The sequence below is a fragment of the Propithecus coquereli genome, unplaced genomic scaffold (assembly GCF_000956105.1).
Source record: "Propithecus coquereli isolate 6110/MARCELLA unplaced genomic scaffold, Pcoq_1.0 Scaffold5, whole genome shotgun sequence".
Lineage (NCBI taxonomy): Eukaryota > Metazoa > Chordata > Mammalia > Primates > Indriidae > Propithecus > Propithecus coquereli.
Genome location: NW_012150840.1, coordinates 501,106 through 522,806, shown reverse-complemented (window position 1 = coordinate 522,806; position 21,701 = coordinate 501,106). Strand labels below are relative to the sequence as shown.

Genomic DNA, 21,701 nt, shown 5'->3' with positions numbered 1-21,701 from the left:
TCAAAACTGAAAATGCCTTTCTCCCTTAAAAATTTTTTTTCCTTTTAAAAAATTGAAAACCTGATTTAATAAAAACACTTAGGTAAAAGATCTGAGCAAATCCAAACATCACTTAATGTAGCCATGTTATATGTTTTCTGTAAGAATTTTAACTGAACTAATTAATACACTGTCTATAACATTTAGATTGCTCTTAATATCAGGAATCTGAAAAAACCTGACACATTTACTTTACTCCTAAATGTATACACTTCTTGAAGTATCTATATACACGTGGATCTAGTAAATGATGCCAAAACACACTGTGTACCAAATAGCTTTTCTACTTCTAGTGACCAGATAGTATAAGACATCAATTATTATAACTAATTTACAGGAAATAGAGGAAATGGAGAAACATGCTATACCATGAGTTCCAGACTGTGGGAAATTCTACAGGACAAATAACTGAGTTTTCTTTCACAAGCTGCAAGGAAAAATACTGCGGATTTAGAGAGGTTTAAGGGGCATATAAAACCACTTTATACAAATCTTATTTGAATCCTCAGTTGAACAAACTTTAATAAAAGAGGAAACTGTAAGACTCAATAGATATTTCATGATTTTAAAGAATATACATTTAGATATTATTTTAGATATAACAACAGTATTTTGCTTGTGTTTTTAAAGTGTCCTAGTTTTTCAGAGATACATACTAAAATACTGAAATATTGACAGCTACTATTATATAATGTCTGGAACTTGCTTTAAAATGATACCAGAGTTGAGGGAAAGGGATTGAGGGTGGATATGAAAACTCAGTCATGAACTGATAATGGGGAAGCTGTGGGTGCAGGGAGGATTCTCACACAAGTTATATTAGTCTCTCTGTATGTGTATGTGTGTAGAAAATTTTCAATAATAAAATTTTTTTAAAAATCTTCATTTTCACTCCACTTGAAACAAAAAAGGTAGCAATTGGAAGCAATACGTCTGAGAGGGAAGCATTTTAGGAAGACAGAGGGGGTCCTGAAGTATTGTGAGGTACCATCATTCTGATGATTTCGGGATTTTGTGTTTTCATTTTAATAGTCATCAAGATTATAATGGCCATAATGTGTGTTGCCTGGTATGACACGTAGAACTTTAGATGATGTCCCAATACCTTTCCCCTTGTATAACTCCACCCCCCTTTAAATGCAGATGGAACCGCGACTATGATGAGATACCACTTCTGTGATTATGTTATTAATACTTTATATGCTCAAAGGGAGATGATCCTGAGTGAACCCGACCTAATCAGGTGAGTCCTTTCATAGCAGCCCTTTCTCTGGCCGGTTGCAGAAAAGGAAGTCAGAGAGAGGTACTCCAGCTGGTGTGGGAGAAAGCAAACATCCACACTGTGAACTGCCAATGTGGGCCACATGGCATAGAATGTGGGTGACCTCTAGGAAACGAAAGCAGTCCCTTGCCCACAGCTAGCAATCCTCAGTCCTAGAGTCACAAGGAAATAAATTCTGCCAACAACCGGTGAGCTTAGAAGAAGCCCCTGATCTCCAGATGAGAACTGCAGCCTTGGTTGACATCTGGATTTTGCCTGCTAAGACCATGAGCAGAGAGTGTAGCCACTGCATGCCCAGGCTTCTGACCTGGCATAGTTTTAAGCCACTACGTTTGTGGTAATTTATTATGCAACAATAAAACTAATATGTCTGGATAAGCAACTTACAATTAACTAGCACCACAGCATCCCAAGGCCTACCTCTGAGCATGGGTTTATGAGCCCACTGGCACCAAGTGAGTATCTAAACATTCAGCAATTTGACTTTTAATACAGTGTTTCTAGAGGATCATAAATCCAAATTTGAGAAAACTTGAGCTACCTAATCCCTGATAAATGGAATATTTCTCATCCAACACACAGCTTTAGAGACAAGAGTTCACACTCAAATGCTTTTTACAATATGAAGACTTCTAGAGCAGAAACATCCTGCAAAATAATCAAATGGAACAAGTTTAAAGCCAATTGTGCCTAAACCAAATGCATCTCCACAACCTTAGCTTATCATCACAGCAGGTATAAAATAGAACAAAGCTTTTTATCTTTTAATACCCTAGCTCACGATTAGGAGGTATGAGAAAAACATGGGCCAGATTCCACCACAACAAAAATTTCTTTGTAACAAAGTTTTCCATACCTCAGCTGGTCCATAAATATTAAGGAATTATCACGATTATTCTTTGTCAATATTAAACATCAGTTTAATTAGAAGAAAAACTGAGATGTACATGAAGATAACAAATGGAAAATTAAGTAATATTATCCCTAAGGCCTAAAAATCTGTTTCTAAGGTTCTACTTGATCTGATTCTTTTTAATATGTTTTTTAAAATAATAGCTTTATTGAAATATACTTCACATATCATAAAATTCATCCATATAAAATGTACAATTTGGTGGTTTTTAGTATAATCACAAATTGTGTAACGATTACTGCTGCTTTTAGAACATTTTCATCACCCCCAAAAGAAACTTCATATTCTGTCCTTTAAAAAAGATTGTCCTTCTTTCTTCAACACTATGTCATGCTAACAAATTTCCCTAGTAGTAGAAAACCTTGGCCATCCAAGACTCAAAAATCAACATTTAGGAAAGAAAAGAACCGAGGGTAAAAGATTTAACCACAGGCATAACAAATAGTGAAAAAACTGATTTGGGATGATAGAGTATTGATTACTATAACTGATGTTGTAAACATTCCTTTGAAAAGATGGACATGCTCCAAATAAGCAAAACATGAAACCACCTGCCAGTGAAAGCAGAGAGCCTTTCACTGGGGGAGACCCTTCACCTGTTGAACAAGGTAATCTGTTTATTTCAGGAACTAAAGACAGGATAATCTGAGTTTTATTAATATTTAAGTAAAACAAAACTTCTGGCCAGGTGTGGTGGCTCACACCTGTAATCTCAGCACTTTGGAAGGCCGAGGCAGGAGGATCGGTTGAGGCCAGGAGTCCAAGACCAACTTAGACAACACAGTGAGACCCCATTTCTTAAAAAAAAAAAACTCTGTGTTACAAAGGAAAAAACTGAAAATTTCTCTAAGAACATAAAACATTTTGCAATGTTCACACCCAACATTGAAAAAAGTTTTTCATGACAAATGAACAAATGAATGATGTTTTAAGGTGTTGCCTCCAAGGCTTATAGGAAAGTCCATAAAATGCCCAATATGTTTTCCCCTAAAAATTAGTCATTTCCTTGCTTCTGTTATGCTTGCTAGAAGTCTGGATCTGAAATTCTATCTTAAAAAAAAAAAAAAGCCATTTTATTGTCTTCCCTACCTCCACCCCCATTTGGTCATTACAACTCTGGGCCAAAGACAAGGTCCTCCATGGGGATGCAGCGCTGGCACATAACATAGGCTAAGGAAGGAAACTTGCAACAAACAAACTTACCCCCTGTTTATGAAGCCAGAGGAGAGTCTGATAGGAAGCTCACAGAGTTTGAAATAACCTAGATCCTTTACAGACTTCTTTAGATCCTTTTCTAGAATAGAAGCTAGGAAGAGCATTTATTGCTACTCTCTCACCCACTTTTTATCTCAGGGATGCTTATTTGTTGACCATTTGTGATTGGGTGGCCTCTGTTTCCTTTTCTTTTAAACAATAAGTTAAAATGTAAATTGAATCCTCTACAGGTTTAGAGTTAAACCTGCCAAAATATAAGAAAGCTTCAAGATTATTAGAAGCATGAGGTTCAGTGCACCCAGTAGTACACACTATATAACATGTAAAAGACCTTTCCATTTCACAAACTCAAAATTCTAAAACAGTAAAAAATATATGCACACAAAAATGGATGTGAAATTTACAAAAGCAAAGCTGTGCACATAACCAGCTAGGCAGCCGGCCCCAGCACACATCTGCAACTATAACCACATTTCCCAAACCCAAGATCTTTTGCTCTTCCCCCTTGTTTTCAGTTCCAGCTGAATGTCTGAATTACCTGGGGAGCTTTGAAAATCGTGGAGATCGGGCCCCAACCCCAGATCTACTGAATCAGCATCCCTGATCATCTCCATTTTTTAAGTCCACCATGGAAAATTCTGATGCCCATCCAAGGTGGAGAACCGTAAGACCAGACACAGTAGAAGAGGTGTGGGGGTTCCCTCAGCAGTCTCACACATCCTTCTGAGAAAGACCTTTGCTTTACGTTTTAACTGAAACTGTATGCTTCCCTAAGCCTCGGCTTTGCATTAGTTGTTCAAGAAAGGGGCTTGGGTTGGTTAATTAAAATCTTACAACATTTTCACTTTGTACCCTGAAAATCTTATTAATATCAATGTTTTTCTGAAAGGCAAGGCAAGTGTTACCATAGCCCAAGTTTTAGAGTCCAGTTTAAAAAATTCTTGTTTGGGGAAGAAAAAAAAAATGGAACATCACTCTGTTAATCCTTTTCAAAGCTCTTCCCACATTGCTAGCATTTTTAAAGGCTGAAGACTTTTTTTCCCCCTTAAAGCATTTTGCCCTTGGACAATAATGACAGAGCTGGCCTTTCCTTTCCCCCAAAGCCTCATCTGCCTTATCCACAGATAACATTACTGACCTACCAACACAGGCCATGGGCTTCAAAGCTGTTTACCCACCAGCTCTGGTGGGCCTACCCTGATCCAGCATCCGTGTCTCACAAAGTCTCCTGTTGTGACCAAATACATGTCCTTAAAATATGGCTGGCCTCCCAGGCTGTGGTCATGGAAGAATGGAGAAGTGACCCCAAAGGGTCCAATCCACTGACCTTTACTTTGCTCTAACCAACTGCCCAAATAAATAAAAACAGCAGGGTAGCTCGGTTTCCCAGATGAATTCCAATTTATCCCTAAATAGCCAAGCCTAGTTCAATGTTTAAAGTCTTCAGGCCATCCAAAATCTGTCAAATGGCTCTCAACCAGGGTTATTTTGCCCCCAGGGGGCATTTGGCAATGTCTGGGGACATTGTTGGTTGTCACAATTGGAGGAGGGGGTGCTACTGGCATCTAGTGGGTAGAGGCCAGGCATGCTGCTAAACACCTTACAGTGTGCAGCACAGCCTTCCCCACGACAAAGACTGATCTGGTTTCAAATTTCAACAGTGCTGAGGTTGGGAAACCCTGGAGTACAGTACAAAAATGGGTCATTTGCCATCCCACTGCTAGACAAACCTTTGAAGAGACTCTCATCCCAATTTAATTCAGTTTAAAATAGGAATCGCAAACTTGATGCCTTCAAGAGCCAAGGAGGGAAAGAAATATCACATAAGCCAAATGGCTGTGCATTAGGCAGTAGGATGTGGTAAGGTCTGTGACAAATCAGTATAAAGGCTCACTAAATATCATTCCATTTTTAAAAATAATACTGTGCTGGCCAAACAAAACACAACAGCTGGCTTCACTCACCCTGTGGACCCCTGGTGGTCAAACTCTGGTTTAAAGTGATGGTCAATTTAAACAGAACTGGATGATCACCAAAAGACACTGTCTAGTTTCATCTCTTACATCCTATGGAAATTCCTGAGCTGTTCGGTTAAAAATATACTAGGGATCAGATCTTGGTGGTTTAGCTGTAGCCAAGAACATGGTCTCAGTTACATTGTGCCAAGGCAGGGGCCAAGGTTGGATACTCTGGAGGTGAAAAAAATAGAGTTCCCCTTCACCGATCTCCATTTTAGGGAAACCCAGCATATGATACATCAATATTACCACAATGTCACGTAAGCAAGGTCATTATTTTAAGAGGATACTGTTCTCACAAAAATTCAAAGCTTTTACCCAGAAAACAGCTTATTCTATGTTTAACAGATGAGGAAACAGAGGCCCAGGAATTTTAAAAGAATTACCACGATTACCCAAATCTGAGTCTAAAATCAATTGGTTTGTTTTTTCCCCTTCTGTGCAATTGCAAAGCACCAACCAAAAGGTGAAGAGATTTCTTCATTCAAGGTGTCAAATATTCATGACGAAATAGATATACATAGATTAAATTAAACCTACTTGGTATTATCTTCTTTCCCCATCAGAAAAATCATTAACATGTTCGCCCCAAGTCACAGTTTTAAGATCTCTTTTCCACATGACGGAAGCACTAAAAGCAGGTTAAATATCTCCAGCCCTCCTTTCAGATCAGGCTGTAGAGAAGAAAGCCAAATCAGCAAATGGAAACACAAGAAGAAGGAAGCCCCGATATGAATTCTTGCGTGTATGTGTGCTTTTTGTTAGCGGAATTCCTGGCCTGAAGAGACAGCATAAACAAAGGCAATCCGCAGGCAAACAAGTGATAAGTGAAACCCAGTAACTCCCTCTGTCCTCCCCTCCACCTACTTCCCTCAACTTGCTCCATCAGAAAAACAACCTGAGCTGGGGAGAATTACAATGTGAGCTACCCTCTCCCTGCTGCCTCACAGCTCCGTATTCTAAGTTAGAGGGTTAAGGGTGACGATGTGCTGCTTCTTAAGGTCAGTGATTGAGGCTCTCGTGGTACAGACCTTGGCAGACTGGGGACAGCCATCTCGCCCTGCCACAGGGAGGCCATGAGAGCAGAACTGGCAAATTACAATCCAGGGAAAGGTGAGATATGGAAGAAAGGTAACTTCAGCCACAGCCTGAAAAGAAACTGGGTTAAACTTAAAATTTAAATTTAATTTTTTTAATCAACCCCTTAACAGAAAATGTCATAGGCAAGGCAGTTTCTTGCCACAGTTCCTAGAACTAGTTAACTAGTAGGTAGAAGTGTCACCTACTCACAGAATCTCAAGCCCTAAATGGGTCACAGAGTTCTTCTAGTGCAATCCAATCTCCATTCTTGATTTTTAAAATACAAAAATATAACAGCAGGCCTGTTCATTTAACCTTCTGAAAACATGCTGCAGTCAGTGTCAGCCACAGGCTTCAATTCCAGCATTTATTCAGGTCCTCTCTGACTTTTAGTTCATATTATGATTGAGTGCTGAGCAAAGTACCTCTAATGCAAACATGATTGCCACACAAACAGGATGGGGAAACAAAACAGAAATGTTATTCTTGTTGCTTTTGCCACCATCATCCTAAATCAAACAACAGCCACTAATACTTGGTTAACTGTAGCTGCATTTTTTAAAAAATTCTAATCGATTGCCTTGAACAGAACTGTATGACTTTTTCTTTATCTACAATTCCACTAATTTGCATGAGTAGAGAATGCAGCGAGGTCCTTCAAATGGTTTAAATTGTCCATTTTATTTCCTTAACTTCTTGCAATAGTTTTGTAGTAAATTCTCAGGATTTAGAAGGACCCCTAAGTCTAACTCTTTTGTTACAGAACTGCACGTTCTAACTTAACTCATGTCTAGACACAACACTTCTTGATTTTACCAAATCTCTATTAAACAAATACAAATTTAAGCCTAGGCACATATGAACAATCCATCTCATCTGGTAAATGACATTGGCCACCATCCTTCTCTCTTCTTCTTGGGTGCAAATATGCAGAACTTTATGGAAGAGTAAAGCCCAGAAGAGGCACCAAAATAGAGACACACTGATGACATCTGTCATTCCTCTAAGACCAAGGCTATGGGCTTTGGCAAACTTTTAGGAAGCTGCCTCTAGTCCTGACCCAATCTCTGCAGGAGGACACCCATCAGAAGCATATAGTTCCCTGGCAAACTGCTGGCAAAGCCTTGCCTCTGACTTATTTGGCCCCCTACCAGTTCATTTTAAAATACGGTACTTTCTTTTGCTGTGTTGGCAGTGTACTGATATATCCACAACATACTGTCTAGTCTACTCCCCTCTGTGGCCAAGAGTTTAAAAAAAAAAAAAAAAAAAAGCTGACTAGGGTTACAGGTGCAGTTTGTGGCTCCAAAACAAGGCAAAGCTAACCCACGCCCTCAACCTGGTTTGTATGTCACTAACAAACTGAACTTAGCCAACAAGCCAGAATATAAGAACTCATCTCAGAAAATAAAAGATGGACATCTGTATTATCCCAACAATGCTCAAAGGTAGGATCTGGGCTATCTACTCTTGTAAATCTAAATTCAGAAAGTCCATCAGATGGACAACATTTTTCAAATGCACTGCAGGTATTTTTTTAAAAAATAAAAAGGACAAAGACCAGTTTAATAGGTGACCTTAATTGTGTGCCTGGCGAAATACAGGTAAACTTCAACTCCAATCCTGGTGCCATTTATAGAACAAAATGAGCTCAGGTATTACCAGAGGTGAATGACATACTTACGAAATATAACAAGATGAATAATGAAGAAAAAAAAGCATCTGAAGTCAATATCTGTTGAATGCATATTATGTTTGGGTATATGATGGCTAACAAGCCTCTTGTTTTCATTTTCCCTTCCTGGCAATATGCTGTTAGGGCATAGTTTTCCTATTATTTCCTTGTGTTTTAGTCAATTGTCTTCATTAAATATTGTCAAAGTGGCACAATATACAGTTTTAAGCCAAAAGGAAAAGAACTATTGTAAGTCAGGATATCACACCAACTACATTGGAAATTGAACTTGCTTCCCTAGTTTTCCACATTAAATTCACAATGGTGGCTATGGTTTAAAAGAATTGCAATTGTTTATTTAGCACCAAATTTGCTCCACTGTGAAAAACAAAAGTCTTTCTTCTGAGGTGGGGGGGGAGCTTATTTTAATGTCTAACGATATCCAATATTAGAGTACATGTTTGACTACTGCTCAAGTTTTCATTATTTTCTTTTCAAAAGAGCTTTCACAATTTATGTTAAAAGACAACAAGGAACAGGGGAGCTGAGAAATTATGGGCCCTCTTAATTCTCAATGCAGGTTTCTGTGGCCCTGTTCTGGGTGAGAAGATCTTTTATCAGATGAGGGATTCAAACTACTGAAAAGTTATCTCACTTAACAAATAGGGTCCAATTCTGGACAGGCTCCAGATAGATTTAGAGATATAAGAGCATTTCTGTTTTCAAATAATTTGCCCATCATTCACATAGCAAGAAGGGAGAGCTCAAAAGTTTTGTCATTCAGATACTCAAATGCAACATTTTTAATCTCACGCAACCTTTCCTGTTCCAGAAAATCAGACTATAAGAACCCATGAAGTAAAGAAGCAATTTTACTCTCAATCAGCCCAGGACTCACTGACCCGTCTCAGAATTAAGAGATGCAAAGGAAGTTGGGATTCCCACAACTCAAGTTAGAAAGAAAAGAATAACATGCAAGAAAATCAGAAGCCAGACAACAGTGTGGTGTACAAAGAACTAGACTGCTTGGGTCCCTACCCTAATCTGCCACTTAACAGGTCATGTAGCCTGAGCTAGCCAAGTTCCTTAACTTCTCCATGCCTCAGTTTCCTCCTCCATAAAACAGTGATAAAAGTATTCACCTTATATAGTTGTTGTGAGGAGTCAGTGATGCAGCCTGTGTAAAGTATTAGAAAGGACTTGGCATGATGTAAGCACCTCACATGCTCTATTAGTATCACATTAGCTGTAAGTGTTATGTGGTCAGGCTAGGGCTCTAAGGAAGAAGGTGGTGGTGTGAAAGCTGAGGGACAGGCAGGGAAGGCTTCCTGGAAGCTATGACATCTGAGCTGGATCTGAAAGCACAGGGAGAATTTAGACAGTCAGAGGGTGCGCATGCCAGATGGGGGCAGCCATTACTGCAGAAAGTCACAGAGAGGGGGAAGACCCAGGAGCGCTTAAACATCAACAAGGAAAATAAGCTCACCAAAGCTGAGTGTGTATTTGGTAACTCCAGATGAACTGGGTGTGGAGAGTTGCGGGGAGGCCCTGTGCACTTATTGGCTGTGCTCCTAGGATTTAACATTTAGCTCATTTTTAGATACATGTTCTATGAATGCAAACTCGTGTACTATGAATACAAACTCTCCCTGAAATGCTCTGTTCTCTGCTTCCGGAACAGTGGAAAGGATACTAGAAAATTAAAAGGTAACACTTTTTTTCCTTTGGCTGAAAAAAAGAGTCTGCTGGAGTGGAATGTAGGTCACCAAAATCAACTTGCATCTCATCTTCATCTGTCCCTCTTTCAGTGGGGGTACTAACAAGGTGTAAGCTTGGAGAAAGTGGGGTTACTTAAGATCCATCCTTCAATTCTGGTCTCTATCAGCAGCCTCAGCTACTCCAAATAACACAATCTACGTAAAAGACAGTACACTTGCTAAGTGAATGTACCTTCAAGAGAGGTAGCCTCCACCCCAACTTGTCCCAGCCTGATCAGCCCAACCAGACATTACCCCCAAGCCACATACAGAAACTGCCCTCAGTACCAATTTCTCGTTTTTTTGTTTTGTTTTTTCCAATTTCTTAAACAATACCAGTGCAATCAGTTGCCTCTCAACTTTGAGATCTCAGGGAAACCACTAAGAACTGATGTTATGAGTATTTAAGATAGATGTTCACTTAGGAGATTTCCTCCATTACCAAGTAAGAAATTGCAATACCAAAATAAGTGACAGTAGTCCACATTGCTCATCCAAAGAGGAAAAATTGCAAAAGAAAATAGAAGAATTTTCATTTTGACTGGTACCCCCTCTAGAGAGAAAACAAGTTTGCTAACATAAGGTGGCCATCTTGCTTTGTTTCCTGCGGTATAAGGATTGACTTAACACTTGGAAATACCAGAGCATGGCTGGAAGCCATGAGCCCCACAACAGTTACAAGCTTTGTGATTATTTCCTGAACCAAACACCTAAGGCACTCAGTGGTACCAAGCTTTGTTGGTCCTCTGATCTAACAGCTGTAACTTTCAAAGTGTTTTCACAGAAAACCTCAAGATTCTCTTCATACTCTATACCATCCCTGAAATATTTACAAAAATGAAACACTTTCAATCTTAACTGTGCTTTGTTTGTAAACATCTTATTTGTTCTGAAGACTATAGTATCAACACTGAAGCAGCCTTTTAAACAAAGTAGCTCAAATAAAACTACACAGATACACACACATTCTTAACACCTAGAAAGTGTCACTAAACAAGAAAGCCAAAATTCAAATTCCTTAGCGCCTATGCACCGAACTCCTGTAAGCACCGCCCAAGGATGTGACCCACCACGCCCTCTCCACCATCACACCTCCTCACTAACTTATACTTCTGAAAATCCACAGAATCCAACTGCTGGACAACAGAATGTTACAAATATTGGACAAATGTTCTTCTTTCACATTAGCCAGCCGGGGACAACTGATTCTGTTCACAGAACAACTCTACCTCAGGTGAGGGGATTATTGTTTCCCAGCTCTTCTGAGAGCCATCGGTGGCCTCACAAAAGCCTCTAGAGAGAGCCTTGGTCTCTCTTCCTATTCATCTGTCATACACCTCCTGGGAAAGTTATCTGGAACAAGGATAGTGCAACTGAGAGAAATCTAGAAATGTCTGGTTTGGGATAATAAGAAATTATAACTAGAAAAAAAAATAGTCTATGTGAGCAAATGTATTCTAAAAGCAAATAATTACAAAATACATCTCTGTATTTCAAATGCACAGAAGGCCTTTAATGTCAGACAGGGCTGGGTTATGTCAAAAAGAAAATGCTTGACAGAAAGCAAAGGGAAATATTACAATGGATGACAAAACTATCAGCAGAAAGAATACAGATCTTAGATCTCTAATCATGGCTCTATTACTTAATATTCATTCAACAAATATTTATTAAAGACCTACAAATAGACAAAGTGCTCTAAAGGAGCAGGGGAGACAGGAAAAGACAAGACAAAGACCCTGCCCTCAAGGAGCTTATAATCTAGTAGGGGAGACAAACAGATAAATGAAGAAAATTTTTATTTAATGATAAGTTCTAAGACAAAAACAAAGAGTAAGTGACAACTGATCTTGTTTCCTCATTGGGATGTAGTCACCTACTTAAAACAAGATGATGAGTGTCAAACACCTGGCACACAGCTTCCCCAAGCATTTACTTACACATGAATGCACATTCATAGACACTCAGTGTACACACGCTTTCCCCCAAAACTGCAACTTCTGTGATAATGCACTTTGGTATAAAATACAAGCAGAGTAGAAACAAAATATTTGTATAATTCAACTATACTTCATGCAATTGGGTTACAAATAACTGTACTCATCAAGAATCTGTAAGAAAGGCAAAACCTAAACAATCCTAAGACTAAAGTATTAATTAGAAAAGTTCATATACTGGAATAGCGGTAACATAAACAATATTATAAATAGTAATATTGCCTTGTCTACTTTGATGGGTTGCCACGAAGAACCAGGCTATTTTGCCACACAAGTAAGGCTGAGATATTAACATAGTGCCACAGGGTCAGAAGCTGGGTTTAAACCCTCATCTTCAGATTACATTGAGGAAGAAGAAGAAGGAAAAAAAAAAAAAAAGACAATGTCCAAGTCTTGAATCACAAGATTTTATACCTAGAATCAACTTTAGGAAACCCTCTATACCCCTCTCCCCATGTTACCAATGAGGACACTGAGGTCCCTGGAGGTAAAGGGTTAACCCCAGAGTGGAGTAGCCAGCAGTGACAGAGCCACAGTGCTTCCCTCTCAAGGATTTGCATCCTCTAGGCTGGCATTTAGATTTTATGAGAACCACAAGGGATGACAGTTGACTTCCAAAATTCAACTTCAGTTGTGAATTCTCCCTAGTCACTTCCAGTCAGCTGTACCTAGGGCAAATTAAGGACCTTTACTGGTGACCAGGGAGCTCCCTGTATGCAGAATAGGGGAGAGCACCCTCCTTTGAGAAAGCTGCCTTCAACACTATAAGCTGCTTTATTGGGAAAAGGATCCGGCTAGCCTGAAAGGGGAAAGAGATCTTTCAAGCTGTAATTTTCAGACTTTGCCTCAGGAAAAAGGCGCTAAATAATTAGCTTCAGGGAGGAAGGTGGAGAGATGAGGTATGGCACGCCAGAGGGAAAGGGGTCTAAGAACTGTGTCCAAGCTATTTACAAGAGAATGGGGAGAGTCCCGGGGCTGTGAAAGCGGCGAGGAGGAAAGAGCAGCTGGGCCCAGGGCAAGCATTTGACCACACCCACTGGCCACGCCCTCCCAGCTGCCCGCAGAGCCACATCGAATTGAAACACCAGTGGCAGCAGTTAAGATTCCGAAGGCAGGTCGCCATGGCAACGGGATTCATCTTGCAGGCAAACTCTGCTTCAGTTCACTGGGTCTTGCCCGAATCTCAAGAAACTACCAGCTCAATGAGAGCAAAACGGTCACGGGCGGCGTTTGCTCTTGATGTTCTCCTGAGGATGGAGGTGGAGGAGGTGGAATGGAGTGTAGCACTCTATTCCTGAACCCACAAAAATATTTTATGAGGCAAGAAACAGAACACCCCAAACCCAGGCTGTGAGCAACTTGAGAAGAGACCTTAGCAGGGTTTGATGAATGAATCAACGAACGTATGATAGTACTACAGAAAGGGAAAGGAAATCCAGGGGACTTTAGAGTTCTGGGCCTCGCGCACGTCTCCAGTCAGAGCGTAAGCAGATTGCAAGCAGCTGGCTTTCGACACCAGCTGGGTAAACCCGATTATCCAGCCATCCTGCCCCACAGCGAGCCTTATCATTAGCTTATCCGACACCCCCAACCCTCCTACCTCCTCCTGGCCCGGGGCTCCGGGGCAGGCGCTGCTCCCCAGCCCAGGTGCTCTTCGCCAAGGGAGCGATCGGGGGACTGAGATGCGCTCCCGGGAGAGGGACAGCTGCAGGACCGCTCTGCGGCGCCTCGCACCGGGTCCGCAGGCGGCGCAGCCTCCCTCGCCGCTGTCCGCCAACACCCCGCGCTCCCTTCGCAACGCCCGATTTCCCTCCTCTCTCTCCCGTCACATATTTAACTCCAACTTTGCCTGCATCGGTCACCCCGCCCCTTTCGAATGGGGCTTGAAGTCAGGGTATCGGGGTGGCTGGGGTTCTGCTCGGGCGCGGAGGGGCACATGGGTCCCTCCCTCCCTGTCGCCACCTCCGTGTCCAGCAAGCCTGCCTCGGGATTCTCGCTCTCCGAGGCGCCGGGCCAGGAACTCCCGGACGCTGCCATTTAGCCGGCAGCTCCAGCCCCGGGGAGCCCGCAGCAAGGCGGCGAGTGGTACCCGGCCGGCTCCTGGCCGTCCGAGCGCCTGAGAAAGAAAGGAGGGAGGGACCCTCGTCCTCGGGGGCGCCTTTCTCCGGGCTCGCCTCGCTCTGCGCTGCGCTGCAGCCATTTTCTCATCCCCAGCTTGGCAGCCGGGAGCTGTCTGCATCCCGTTCCCACCCAGACCCAACCTGAAGGACGGGTTTAATATTTACCTACTGGCCCGGGAGCTCCGGGGAGGCGGCGGGAGGGCACGCCGCGAACGCAGCGCCCGGCCCCGAGCAGCACGCCCACCCCCGCGCCACCGCGCGGTGCCACTTAATGAATGAGCGCGACGGGCGAGGCGGCGCGTCCCCTTACCTGAGCAGCCCCTGCATGCTGGAAAGGCGGCTCTGCGCTCTGGGTACAATGGGATCCGGTTAAACAGTTTCCTTCACAGCCGCTCGTAGGTTACCAACTCGCAGGTGACATCACCCTCTCCTCGCCTGATAGGATACAATGTGGCGCCCACTGCGCATGGACCCTCCGGCCGGGCCCGCTGACCCCTGGGAGTTGTAGTCCCGACCTACTAGCGGAGCCGGGACGGCCTCGCTGCCGCGGCTGGCGGAACTACACCGCCCGACACACTCTCGGCCTCTCCGGCCCCGCCCCTCGGTCCCGCCCCCGCCGGGACCCGCCCCCTCCCCGCCTTCCAGGCTTGCTGTGTTCGCGGTGGTCGTTGAGAGGCAGATCTGCGAACCGCACGGGCGACAGGGAGGGCCCTATGCCGTTGTGCCTCTTGACCTCTACTCCGCCGGGCGCGGGCTCCGAGGGGTCGAGGGCTCGTTCGCACCCGCCAGGCAGCTCTAACTAGCCAGGCTCTCTTGGCCCCCCTGGGAAGAGACGACGACGACTTCCTCGCCTTACCCAGGCAGAGCAACTAATTCGTGAGACTCGCTGGTCCTGGAACTCCCCCCACGTCCCCGAGGATGGGGCGACGCCGGCCCCGAAGGGGAGAGGAATCCCCGTATACCCCACTTGATTCAACCAACCTTTCTCTTTTCTCTTTCCTTCTCCCCATTTAACCGAGACCAGATGACCAAGCAGAGCGCGGGGAACAACTTAGTCGGCTGAGCTGACAGAATAACGGAGGTTGTCACTAATAAAAATGCGATGTAACACTAGACAGTCGCCGCAACCCTCCGTCAGGGAGCCTGCTGCTGCTGCAGTGATAATACTATCGCGCAGCCATGCTTTTGTTCATCCCTGCAGCGGACTTCCCGCCCTAGTGGCTCTCAAGTCCCAGGAAGATGACATCCTTGTCTAAAGTTTTAACAAATTATGTAAAAATATATGAAATCCAGAGCACTCTCCCTTCATTTTCCATACCTTTCAAATCAACATCGTGCCACTGAAAAATTGCCCTGATCTTAATACACCTAAATGTTTACTTAAAGGTAAGCAAATGATGTGTACTAGAATTCTGACCCTTTAGGCAAATTTTACTGTTAATACATACAATTTTTCCCTGACATTTTTCCATTATTCGATGAATACCACTTATCAAATATTAAAATGGAGAGCAAATCTCCGGGTGTCTTTTCATATGAAAAAAATGCATTCAATTGAGTTGTATATGCAAATTATAATGGCATTTGATGTGTTTCAATCCCTTATAAGGATTAACTCACATCCCCATTCCACTAGCAAAATCTCTAAAAGACTGTGCATCTTGTGAAAAGAAGGTTCACAAGCTTTCAAACAACTCTGCACCTAACTGTTGGTGGAAGTCATCTTATCACTCTTATTTTCTCATTTCATTTTACAACACTAACTTGGGTTCAAGTGAAAAAATATTCATAAAACTAGTTGAGGAGCTCCCAGGAGAGGAACTTCTTTGTTTTGATGAGAAAGATGTTTTAGTGCTGAATTCTGATTCTCTTTTAACAAACCTGTTCTTTATAGACCAGACCCATTTTTCTCCACTAAAGGAAGATAACTCTGAATGTTGTTCCTTTGTCCTGAGCTATTCCATCCATTTCAAATATTATCTTAAATGGAACCCAGACAATACAAATGTTCTCTTGGCCATCAGATCAAGGGTACAATCAGTGATGTTCTAGCTAATGGACAGACTTAATGTATTGCAGTTCATTGTGGAAAAATAATCAGAAAGAAACTTGACCTGGGATGGTTCTAAAGGCTCTTCCAATTTTATAACTGTGTAAAACTTTTAGATGGAAACATAATCAGTGAGCCTGAAATTTATTGAGTCAATAAACTGAATGTGGAGCCTTTCTATAAGACAGGGCTTATCCCTGTAGATAAAAGTCTGTTACGAGGCACACTCAAGGAGTAATTTTATAGGAAAAATAACCTTACAGCAAGTTCTCTTGGGTCTTCAGCAACGAAGGAGAAGATGGGGTCTGCCTGAAAAAAAGAATTCCATTCTCTATAACAATCGATATTATAGGGATGTGCCATGTGACATAGATCATCTCCATATAAAGGACAGCATATACGATAGACTGTAAGCACAGAAGTGTCGGAAAGGGCACACGTGAGCTATTCCTCCTATTAAATAGATATAAATATAGATAATAGATAATAGATATAGAAAAAGGGCATTGTGTTTGGAAAAATTTTCCATAAGTGGTGATGAATTTGAACTGATCCCTGCAGTTTCATTGGTAACCAAGGGAAACAAAGATGGCTGTTTAGCATCAGAAATGCAGTCTGTAGAACTGGGACCAGAGGAAGCTTAACCACTTCTACAGAAACAGGGAGGAACTCACAGACACTCTTTCGTGTTCACAGAAAATCATTGTGTATGTTTGTATTTAATCTTTTCTAGGTGACCAAGTAGTCTCATATCAAAAACATCCACTTCTTTCTAATTGATATTTTCAGTCAAAAGTGTTTCTTTGCTATCTTGTTTAAGTGATTGCTGCTGTTCTAGAATGAACTTATAAAAGGCCCTGCCTTGTCTCATAATTGTAGCCTATTAATTAGGAACCTGTGAGATCATTCAGAATAGAATTAATTGACCATCTATACAGGTTGGGGGAGGGGGAGAGGCGCCATGGGGCATTTTGCTGATCTTTCAAAATAACCTCTCCCAGTACTGGTTACAAGGTTTTACTCTAGATATTGGGCTGTAGATAAGGGAGGAAATGAGATATCAACACAGAGAAAGAATTTAAACTTTGTAGCTTTGCGTGTGCTTTCACAAAATAGCCTGGTGTTTTGCAAAAGTTGAGCTTGTTGCACCGAGCCCAGGTTTGGGATTGTGCCATTTTACCACTGTGAGCCACATTACTTTGCCTATCTGTGTTGCTTATTCTCTCTGAGCCTCAGTTTCCTTATTTATAAAATGGGGTTAACAATAATACCTACTTCATAAGGTTTTTGAGGATTAAATTAGACGAGGCATATAAACACACTTTTCAAACTGAAAAGAATTATAGAAATGTTAGTGCTTGTTATCATTTGCAATTTTCCCCAAAAGATTATCTCAGAAATGTCAGGCCTAATTATGGAACAATAAAACCTATTGGGCCAGAGGGGTGGCTCACACCTGAAATCTTAGCACTCCAGGAGGCAGAGGCAGGGGCAGGAGGATCATTTGAGCTCAGGAGTTCGAGACCAGCATGAGCAAGAGCAAGACCCCCCATCTCTACTAAAAATAGAAAGAAATTAGCTGGACAACTAAAAATATATGGAAAAAATTAGCCAGGCATGGTGGCCCATGCCTGTAGTCTCAGCTACTCTAGAGGCTGAGGCAGGAGGATCACTTGAGCCCAGGAGTTTGAGGTTGCCGTGAGCTAGGCTGATGCCACGGCACTCTAGCCAGGGCAACAGAGCCAGACTCTGTCTCAAAAAAAAAAAAAAACAAAAAACACCTATTTACATAAAATGTCTTATTCTTAACAAGAGGCTATTAGAAATTATACAGCATGCACATATTATCTCACTCTAATTTGTTAGTAGGCAAAACGTACTTTGAAGACAAAAATGAGAAATTCAGTGTTGAACAGTGTCAGTCTCTGACTTGTTCTCAGATCCATACCTCGTCCTTCCTCATGCTCTGGCTGTCCTCAGTATCATAGTCAGCCTTTCCCAGGCTTTCCAGCATGAAGAGGTTTCACTGGGAGATTGAAGGCAGGAGGAAGGGAGAAGCTAGGGTATTTCTCCACCTCTGCAGAGGTGTATTAGATGATGTTTCTGGCAGTGGGTGCAGCACTTCCCCTGTTCAGACTGGTCTGTTGTGATTCCAGCTTCTTCCAAGTCACCCTGGCCTCTGTTAACACCACCTACTCCCTTTGTCCCTCCAACCTAGGGGTGGAGATAGCTTCCTGCTGTTGCTAATCTCTGGCTTGCGTGTTTGGCTTCTCAGATCTTCTATCACAAGTGTGACCAATTCCTTGTACTACATTATCTCTGTTTTAAATGCTACTTAGAATGGTTTCTGTTTCCTTGGTGAAACACTTTAACTGATATACTCCTAAGTTAAAGTTCTTTTAGGGGCAGGCAACAAAAACTTTCTATGGCCAGTTTATGCAAAACAAAGAGAGTAGCGAGATTTATTCAAAGGATTCAACAACCAAGGCTCAGGGAGTATAGGAACCATACTAGTTCTGGGAACCTAAACAGTAGTAGTTTTCAGAACTTCTCTCCAGGGCACTGCTCTAATAGCTCTCAGACTCTGTGCCTCTTTGTTTCAAATTTCAAATCCCTGCAAGAAGCTGCTTGTCCTATCTTGGGGTGATGAGCCCTGACTTAATTATCTACAGCTGTGGTTCTTAAAGCATGGTTCCCCAGACCAGCAGCATCTATACCATCTGAGAACTTGTTAGACATGCAGATACCCAGGTGGCACCCATAGATCTACTAGAAAAGAAACCTTTTGAATGGGTCCTTATAAGTCCTCCAGCTGAATCTATTTGATGCACATGAAAATTTTCGAAAGACTAATCTATAGCAAAGATAACAAGATACTGTGGCTCAGATATGATCACTCAGGACCTATCCCTGTGTGTTTGGGAGTCTTCCCAGAGAGGAGGAAGTGTGAACCTGGCAGCCACCCCAAGAGATGTCGGGTAAAGCTGGTAAATCTGTCAGGGTCTTAGTGGTAAAACTTGGTTCTTCCTGGGGGAAAGGACTTTGTGGCATTCTGAGCCAATTATTCAATTTAGTTACTGAAAAGGCACTTGGAAAAGAATCATTTCACTGTGTTTAATTGAGAGCTCAGAAAAACTGAAAAACCAGCATCAGGACAGAACAAGGGAGATAGAATCATACAGAAATGTGAGAACAGTAACAATAGTATGGTTAGGCACAGTAAGAGGGGAGGTGAAAATAGCTCCCACCACTCAAAGCTCTCTCCAGACCAGTCTCATCTGAACATCTCCTCAGAATTGAGAAATAGAAACTCTCCTTTGGCACATCTTAGCTAAGAGCTTCTGCATAACTGGCTTACTTTTAGCTAATCTATGAGAACCACACTGTTCAATTCTGTAGCCACTGGCCCCATGTGGTTACTTAAATTTAAACTAATTAAAATTAAATAAAAATGTAAGACTCAGTTCCTCAGGCACAGTAGCCACATTTCAAGTGCTCAATAGCTACATGAGGCCAGTGGCTACCATACTGGACATCACAGATGTAGAATAGTCCCATGATTTCAGAAAGTTCTATTGGAGAGAGCTGTTATACCCTCTGTTACTCATAAATTTTTAGATTTTGTTCATGCTAAAACTCACCTTTGTCCCCCCTCTATCTTTCCCAGGTCAAATTCCAAAGAGAGAGAATAAATGAAGAGAGAAAGAAAGAAAGAGAAAATCTAATTATTCCAGTTCACTATTTGAAACTAGATCATACCATAAATCACTGGCTACCATGAAAAAGACAGCCCAACAGAAAAATAGCCAAAAATCTTAAACATGCGCCACACACATAAATAGACATCAGCGTATCCAAATGGTCAATATACATGAAAAGGTGCTCAAATTCATTAGTCATCAGGGAAATATAAAGACTGCAATGGGATTCTGCTACACACCTATCAGCTTGGTTAAAATTAAAAGGACCAAGTATGCTAAGGATTGGCAAAGATAAGAAGCAACTTAAATCCTACACCGCTGGTGAGACTGTAAATTGGTATAACTGCTTCGGAAAAATCTTTGTTAGTATTTACTAAGAGTGAGCATATACCTCCTTTATGGTCCAGAAATTTCACTCCTAGCAATATACTATCAGAATTGTATATGTATGTTTACCAAAAGACACCTATTTGAATGATCATAGTAATGCTATTCATTATAGCCTAAGGTTGCCATGCAATATTTGAGATATACTAAGAATATTATTTGTTGTTTGTTTGAAATTCAAATTTAATTGGTCATTCTGTATTTTTATTTCTTGAATCTGGCAACCCTGTGATAGCATGAAAGCAGTCAAAGACACAAAGGAACGAGTATGACTGTGTTTTGATAAAGCTTAATTTGCCAAAATGGTGAGCTGGCCTGAAGTCATAGTTTGCCAATCCCTGCTATTCAGCTATGAGAATTAACAAGTCATGTCTACGTGAAAAAATGTGGATGAACCTCACAAAAATTACATTGATAATGGACACGGTGAGCATTGTAGCGGGGAAGGGCACACCTCAAATCATGGTTTGGGTGTGGGCAAAGTCATAACATGTAACCAAAATGTTTGTACCCCCATAATATCCTGAAATTAAAAAAAAATTACATTGAGTAAAATGAGTGTATATGATATGAGTACATTTACATAAAATTTTAAAAAGGTAAAGCTAATGACAGTTTTAGAAGACAGAATAGTGGTTACTTCAGAGGAGAGAGCATGAGGGAGGTCTCTGGGGTGCTGGTATTGTTCACATTTTTTATCTGGGTGCTATTTATGTGGCTACTTTGTGAAAATTCATCATGCTGTACACTTACGATTTGTGTGCACATATGTATGTACATTATATGAAAAAAATATTTATATAAATTAAAAACTAGGCCAAATTATCTCAAGGTCATTTCCATAAGAAATTATTTTATGTATTCTAGTACCCAAGTTTTTGGGGTTTTTTCCTTTGGTTTTACTAATTGTAACAGTTATTCATATTCTTTGTAGAGAATTTAGAAAATACTGTTACTTAATGTGATAAAAATCACCCTTGAGCCTACAAACCAGAGAGAAATATTAACGTTTCTCCTCCTACCCCATCCCAACTTCCCTTTCATTGAATTTTTCTTATATCATCAGAATTTTAATAGCTACATGGTATTTTTATTATGTGAAGATAACCATTTTTTGTTATTTAGTTTTTATTTAATAATCATAAACTTAACTGTGCAATTCAGCTAGACTTGGAAGGGAATAAGGAAAATATGGAACCCAAAGAACTGGAGCAGGAGCACAAAGATTATAGGATATTATAAGCAGATAGGGTGGAGGGGTGTTTTCCCCAGCTACAGAAAGAGTGGTCTGATCCGGTGGGTAAGATAAAATAAAAGCCCGCCAGGTGTGGTGGCGAAAGCCTGTAGTCCCTGGAAGGCTGAGGTGGAAGAATCCCTTGAGCTCAAGAGTTGGAGGCCAGCCTGGGCAATATAGTGAGATCCCCTCTCTAAAAAAGAAAAACAAAAACAAAACACATGCCAAATTTA

At 41.5% G+C, this 21,701-nt stretch overlaps 1 protein-coding gene across 1 annotated transcript in view; it reads right to left on the bottom strand.

Annotated features, from left to right (window-relative positions):
- DAAM1 (dishevelled associated activator of morphogenesis 1) overlaps positions 1–14,512 on the bottom strand; it is a 175,077-nt gene extending 160,565 nt beyond the window's left edge. Inside the window, exon 1 of the mRNA XM_012656261.1 lies at positions 14,407–14,512. The gene's annotated coding sequence lies outside the window, so the exon portion shown is untranslated. The remainder of the gene's footprint in view (positions 1–14,406) is intronic.
- Positions 14,513–21,701: the final 7,189 nt, after the last annotated feature.